Raw genomic sequence first — 7,009 nt, forward strand, 5'->3', positions numbered from 1 at the left:
CTTCTGGGCTCTGGGATCAATTCCTCCATCTCTTGGGAAAGCTCGGCTCTAAAGTGGATCCGCAATCTGGGGCCGAGTCCCCTTTTGTTTGCAGGGTCGTTCCTATTCATTGTAAACTTACATCCCCCCTCAATGTAAGCTTATATTTAAGCTTACCCAGTTCCCATTCATTCCACCGATTAAGCGCCTACTGTGTGCCGGTCTCTGTTGCAGGCATCTGCGGTGGCAGCGAACAAAACCAGCGGCCCCCCCCCCCCCCCCCGCCCCGTGGGGCTTACGGCAGCACGAGAGATGAACGACGAATACGATTTAAAAATTAAATTACGTAATTTGGAAGATGATAAAATACTGCGGAGAGGAAGGTGCCAGGCTGGACAATGACCTGTGGAGGCCGGGGGTGGGGGGGTGGGGAGGAGCGCAGCGGCTCAGGCCCGGCAGATGCGACCCGAGCCCACGCCGCGGAGCGCCGGCGCCGCAGGCGCGGGGAGGCACCCTCGGCAAAGGCACAGCAGAGCAACGCGGTCTCTGCGGAGACCGGTGAGGGCAGAAGGCGGTGTAGACGGCGACCCCCGCGGAACAGGGCGGGGGGCTGCCGAGGCCACAAGATGCTGCCGTGCGTGGCTACCCGGGCAGGGCGGAGCCCCCAACATGGCCTCCTGCGGCCCGCCAGCCCACGTGACCCGGCGCGCCCACCGCGGCCCGCGACCCCCGGCCCCCGTCCCTAGGGCGGACAGCCCCGCCCCCTCGGGAAAAGGACCAACCAGGGGAAGGGGAGGGCGGGGCGGGTGGTGACGGCCAATGGGGGTGGAGCTCCGGAGGGGAGTAACAGGTTGGCGGCGCGCGGTGCCGGGAGGGGGACGGAGGGAGCGCACGGGGCCGCAGGGGGAGGGCCCGCGAGCCGCGCGTGCAGCTCTGCCGGAGCGCGAGCCCGAGCTCGAGCCCGGGAGCGCCGAGCCCGGCTGCGGTGAGTGGACGCCAAGGGGCCAGCGGGCCTTCAGGTGCGCCCCTGGGGGGCGAGGGGCGGGGCGCGAGGCGACCTGAGAGCCCCTCTCCCAGGGTACTGGTGCAGAAAGGAGAGAGGAGGAGGGAACGTGAAGCCGGGGTGGGGGTACTGATGACGAGCTGGCTGCGGCCCGAAGATACCAGGGGCAGCTGCCTGGGACTGTGCCAGGGGAGGGGCACCTGAACTCGAAGGTACCAGGGGCAGGTGCCTCAGACTGCGCCAGGGGAGGAGCACCTGAGCTCGAAGGTACCAGGGGCAGATTCCTCGGACTGTGCCAGGGGAGAGGCACCAGAGCTCGAAAGTACCAGGGGCAGCTGCCTCGGCCTGCGCCAGGTGAGGGGCAGCTGAGTCCAAGCCTGCTCCCGGGACAGGAGAGAGTTGCAGGGCCTGGTTCTCTCTGGAGGTCAGCTGCTGACCTGGGGGCAGACTTTCTCGGAGCCCTTGGTACTCGGGGGGAAGGAGCTTGTCGTCTCTGGTGGGAAGGGGACCGGCTCGGAGTCGTTAGGGGGAAGGTGTCCGGAGGTGCTCCTTCCCCCGGACCGCCCTCTCAGTCGTCTCGCTGTGACCACTCACCTACAGGTGTGAACACGCTGAGTGGGGGAACAAGAAGGCACCCCCATCTCTGCTAGGTGTGAAACGAAGCTTGTCCGTTTCCATCCCGCTTCGCTTTCGTGCCTGGGAGAATTTTGTCTTCTTGAGAGAGTGCTTGCTCTCGGAGGAGGGTTATGCGGAAGCCTGGATCCCTAGGCCTACAACGTTTGTAGAAATACTTTCTAACTCTTTCGGGGGGCTAATGTCAAACCCTCCCCCCAAGCACACATACTTTCTTCTGGGTTCTAGATGAGGCCGTTGGGTGAGGTTTGGGAGCCTCACCATTTTCCCTGATGCCTCCTAGAAGAGGCCCGTTACTCTTCGAAACCCCACTGAGCGTCCCTGACCGTGATGGCTGTCACACTGGCAGTAGGCACCTGCGTGTGGGTCTTAGGCAGGACTCCTTAGGAAACCGCAAGACTAGGGGAGTTAGCACCTCTGGGTCTCCAGGCTGGATGAGAGCTGCACCCTGGGGCCCAGATGAGACTTCTGAGGCAGATTTCCTTGCCTTGGGCAGGTAAAGGAGCCAGAGCCAATCTTAGGTTGGCCCCTTTGATGCCCTGCCCGAGGAAAGATGTAATTGGGAAATAATTAGCAACTATGTTGTCCACAGGCTGCCTGCACGCGCGCCTTTGCACCTCTTCTTTCATCCTGGATATTTGGGAGTGGGGGTCTGGTTCTAGGGGACTGCTAATCCAGAGATTTGCCTGGTCCTACGAGGATTCTGGCTTCCTAGAACCCTGTCTTCTTTCCTTAGGCCGACCTGCATGCCATCAGCCTGGTAGGAGGCCAGGGGAGGGGAGGGCTGCTGCTTTACATGCAGGGGAGGGGAGAACTAAGGGCCAGGGAGTTGGCCAGGGCGAATGTGGGATCAGGAATGCAACTTTGGGAACTTGAGAGGGAGGGGTATGGGACAGAGAGTCTTCCTATCATGCACCGGTCTGTCACTCACCAGATTCTTTGTGCCTCTACTCCTTCCTGTTCTCTCTCTACCTTATGCCTCCTCCTTTACAGCCTTGGCCTTGGCATCTAGGCTGGACAGTCCCTGCCCATGGTTTTGCCCCTTGTCCTCTGTGGCGTGGAGTTTCTCTGGTCTGCTTTACGAGCTGCCAGTGGAGCCTTCCTGGCCCTCCCCTTCCCCTTGCCTCTCAAACCAGTCCAGCCAGTTTGCAGGGCCCAGTTCGTCATTGTGTTTTCCTCTACTGGCCAAGCTGCTCTAGCCTGGCTCTCAGGTTTCTTTTTTTTCAGTGGACTGAGCCAGGAGTCCACTTGAGGTGGTTCTTTTTGATCCACAGGGAACCTTCTTGTCTTTGTAACTCCTTCTGAGAAAATAGCCGATTGATCAAGGTCACTGAGCTGTCCTGTTCTGTTTTGGCCATTTGCTTCCCTTTATCTCTGAGGAGAGTCTAATCTCTCTACCTTTCTCCATTGTCTAAATCTGCCAGTTACAGAGCATCTAGCATATGGCTTGTATCAGTTCTTTCTCTGCACACCCCAGACCTCCCCACCCCCGCTTCTTGCCAGAAGTCGAGAGACTGTCACTCCTAGTTGGAAGCCAGATGCTTATGGCTGGGCCAGAGGTGACGGATTTGGGGCAGAGCGGGCTAATGAGTAACTCGGGGAGAAGTGGCTGTCAGGTACAGGTGCAGAGTATCCTCCCTCTCCTTTGGGGCAGGAAAGGCAGAGGCAGACAGATGAAACTGACTTAACTCGTGGCCTGGGCTCTTCCCAGAGTACATTTGGTGAGGAGTGGCCTGGGTACATGCCAGAGGAGGGAAAAACAGGGGCAGGCAGTGAGAAGGACGGCTCTCTACTCCATGTTGCTTGGCACTAGCTGGCTGTTTACCTGCCCCTGGGGTTTCCTAAGACCTGGCGCTGCCTGGCTGCCCCGGCCACGCCCTGCTGTCCTCTGTAACTGAAGGCAGATAGGTTTCGGGTTTTCCACGTTGAATCATTTAGAGCCCTGCTTTTTGACCCATCCCAAAGATCACTTCAGCCCTGCTGGCCCCTGACCCACCTGTCCTGGGTCTAACAGTGGTTGAGGTTAAAGAGTCACCGGGACCAGGGGCATGTTCAGTGCTCTCGTGTGGGTGAGGGGCTGTGCACACTGCTGGGAGTCCGGAGCTCCTTGATCTGGAAGATCCGTAGATGTCCTGACAGAGCAGAGCAGCGTTATGAATAAATCATGTGACTTCTGAGAGCCCGCAGTCTAGGCACATCTGGTTCCAAAATTACAGTTGAACGGGGGGAGGAGGTCCGGGCCAGGGACAGCTCTCCAACGAGAAACGGCAGTGAGGGATCATTGGGCAGATCTCCCTACTGCTGGGAGAGTCTGCTTTGGTTCAGGATCCGACCTTTAACAAATATTTATTGACATGTATTATGTCGCCTGGCCCTGGGGCTGCTGGAGTCAGCTGAGAGCCCTGATCTTTGTCCTCCAGGAGTTTATAATCCAGCGGAGGAGACAGACAGGAAACAGATCATCACCCTAATAAATCTATAAAAATAAACTGAGGCAGGGGCACCTGGCTGGCTCAGTCAGGAGAGCATGCAAACTTGGTCTTGGGTGGTAAGTTCGAGCCCCACTTTGAGTGTAGAGATTACTTAAAAATAAAATATTTTTAAAATTAATTTTTTTTTATTTTAGAGAGAGAGGAGCAGATAGAGAGGGAAAGAGAATCACTATCATTTTTTTTAATGCTCAGCTGACTGAGCCACCCAGGTGCCCCCAAAATAAATCTTAAAACAAACAAACAAAAAAACAACAACTGATGGGCACCTGGGTGGCTCTGTTAGTTAAGCATCTGATTCTTGATTTCGGCTCAGATCGTGGTCCCACAGTTCATGAGATGGAGCTCTGCATCAGGCTCTGCCCTGTCATTGAGCCTGCTTGGGATTCTCTTTCCCCCTTTCTCTGCTCCTTCCCTGCTTATGCTCTCATTCATGTTCTCTCTCTCTCCCCAAAATAAATAATAAAATTAAAAAAAAAAACTGAGACAAATTCATTGAAGGACAACTATAGAGCATATAACGTGGTTCTGACCTAGTTTGTGGGAGGGTCGCTTGGGAAAGGCTTTGAGGAAGTGACATTCTTCTGTGAAGCAGGTGAAGCCAGGAAGGTCCTGTTGGAAGGAACAGCATGTACTCAGGGTAACATTTGTTATCAGCTTTGTGACAGGCATACACTGCTAGGGATGTCTCGTGTTTCTTTTTGCATTTTCTTTTTTTAAAATGTTTATTCATTTTTCAAGAGACAGAGAGAGAGACATGGGGGAGGGTCAGAGAGAGAGAGGGAGACAGAATCTGAAGCAGGCTCCAGACTCTGAGCTGTCAGCACAGAGCCCGACGTGGGGCTCGAATCCATGGGCTGTGAGATCCCATGACCTGAGCCAAAGTCAGACGCTTAACTGACTGAGCCACCCAGGCGCCCCTCATGTTTCATATCTTGTCATTCTCCCTCTTTTTATTAAAGTGGAATGTAAGTAAATAAAATGCAAAAATCTGAAGTGTAGAACCTGATAAATTTTTTTCCCCATTCATTTATTTGAGAGGGGGAGAGCACAAGGAAGGGCAGAGAGAGAAAGGGAGAGAGAGAGAATGCCAAGCAGCTCCCACTGAGCACAGAGCCCGATGTGGGGCTCAAACCAATGAACCCAGAGATTGTGATCCGAGCTGAAATCAAGAGCTAGGCACTTAACCGACTGAACCACCCAGGGGCCCCAAACTTGATAAACTTTGTGTACATGTAATTATTGTTTAATTCTCACAGATACTACCTTATGAAGCATTATTATTATACCTGTTTTACAGATGAGGAAACTGAGGCTCAGAAAAATTGTGATTTGCTCAAGGTTATATACATCAAATGAAGAGTGGGGCTGGATTCCTTTCCTACTAGATAAGCCCTTTGGAGAACTGGCCCATTTGCCTCATAGCTTCTTTTCTGGTCCATCTTTTACTCGAATTCTAACAAAGGATCCTGCCAACTAAATGTCCTTCTGTTTGGAGTATCTGAGGTTGTTTCAAGTCCTCTCCTGGTGCCTGAGTGGGGTCCTTTAGTTCAGGGTAGCTTTGAGGTGTTCATGAAACTCTTGAGGTTCTATGGACTGTTTCCTGGGGCGGCGGGGGGGAGGGAGGGGGAGGTGCATTACTTTCATGGACCCCTCCAATGGCGTATCAAAACTAAGAAGGGGAAGAACCATTGCCAATAAGGGCTCCTCCCTCCCAGTTCCTTCCTTTCTCTGGAGGGGAAGGGCTGGGAATGCGCGGCTCTTTCAGGGGCCCCAGCCGCCCAGGGGCTACAATGGCGGCAGGCGTCCCAGCATTCCTAAGTTCCCTGAAGGGAGCCCCTGCCAACTTTCCTTGGCCAAGGCCCCCCCCCGCCCCCCCCCCCCGGGAGGTTGGGCCGGGCACATTTGTGTGTCTGTCTGCCACACTAGTGCTCCACCTCCGGACTGGTGCCAATCTCTGGGGGAGATGACTCGCAGGGCTGGGGAAGCTAGGGTGTTTGTTTGCTTGGAGGAGGAGAACCTGCCTCCCCAGTTCCTGGAGCCAGAGCAGACCTAGAATACATTCCTTTTGTTGACACTAATCTCAGGCTAATGTGGCCTCGAGGAACTAGTCCATGGGTGGTCTTCACTTCGGCCCTCAGGTGGGACAAGTCTGCCTAACCTAGGGCCCCTTGGACTGGCACTCTTGAAAGTTATTTAAATCTTTTTTTGAATAAGCAATTCATTTACATAGTTCCAGATTTGAAAGGGACAAAAGATACATGTAGAAACCTAGTTCCTCTCCCATCTCTTTCTTCACTTAGCCCTCAGTTTCCGCAACCTAGAGGCATCTCTGCTATTGTCCCAGAAATGGGACAGCATTAGGGGTCTTCTATTTTAAATGAGCTCTGGGAGTGGAGGGCCCCTTTTATCCATTGGGATAGAGGTTGTCTGTTCAGTAGGGGTTGGGGTTGGATGGTATATGTGTACATGCGAAGATGAAGGGAAATCATTAAACTCTTTACAAAGCCTGGGCGCCTGGGCAGCTCAGCCGGTTAAGCATCCAACTTCAGCCTAGGTCATGATCTCACTGTTCCTGAGTTTGAGCCCCGCATTGGGCTCTGTGCTGACAGCTCAGAGCCTGGATCCTGCTTCAGATTCTGTGTCTCCTTCTCTCCCTTTGCCCCTTCCCCGCTCACACTCTGTCTCTTTCAAAAGTAAACATAAAAAAAAAATTTTTTTTTTTAAACTCTTGACAAAGCCAAGCCCACTAGGACTGTATTAGAGGAAATGGATTGTTCCGAGTCAGTGGGTCTCAAGATCTGAATTATCAGTATCATCTGGGAACTTGTTAGAAATGCAAATCCACGGGGCGCCTGGGTGGCTCAGTTGGTTGAGCATCAGACTTTGGCTCAGGTCAGGATCT

The 7,009-nt window shown here is 54.0% G+C and overlaps 1 protein-coding gene across 1 annotated transcript in view; it reads left to right on the plus strand.

The window, feature by feature from the left end:
- Window positions 1-875: 875 nt before the first annotated feature.
- The window catches only part of CGN (cingulin), a 29,489-nt gene continuing 23,355 nt past the window's right edge, over window positions 876-7,009 (plus strand). Inside the window, exon 1 of the mRNA XM_039246249.1 lies at window positions 876-964. The gene's annotated coding sequence lies outside the window, so the exon portion shown is untranslated. The remainder of the gene's footprint in view (window positions 965-7,009) is intronic.

This window comes from Hyaena hyaena, unplaced genomic scaffold (genome assembly GCF_003009895.1).
Source record: "Hyaena hyaena isolate Hyena2069 unplaced genomic scaffold, ASM300989v1 scaffold_284, whole genome shotgun sequence".
In the NCBI taxonomy this organism is placed as follows: Eukaryota; Metazoa; Chordata; class Mammalia; order Carnivora; family Hyaenidae; genus Hyaena; species Hyaena hyaena.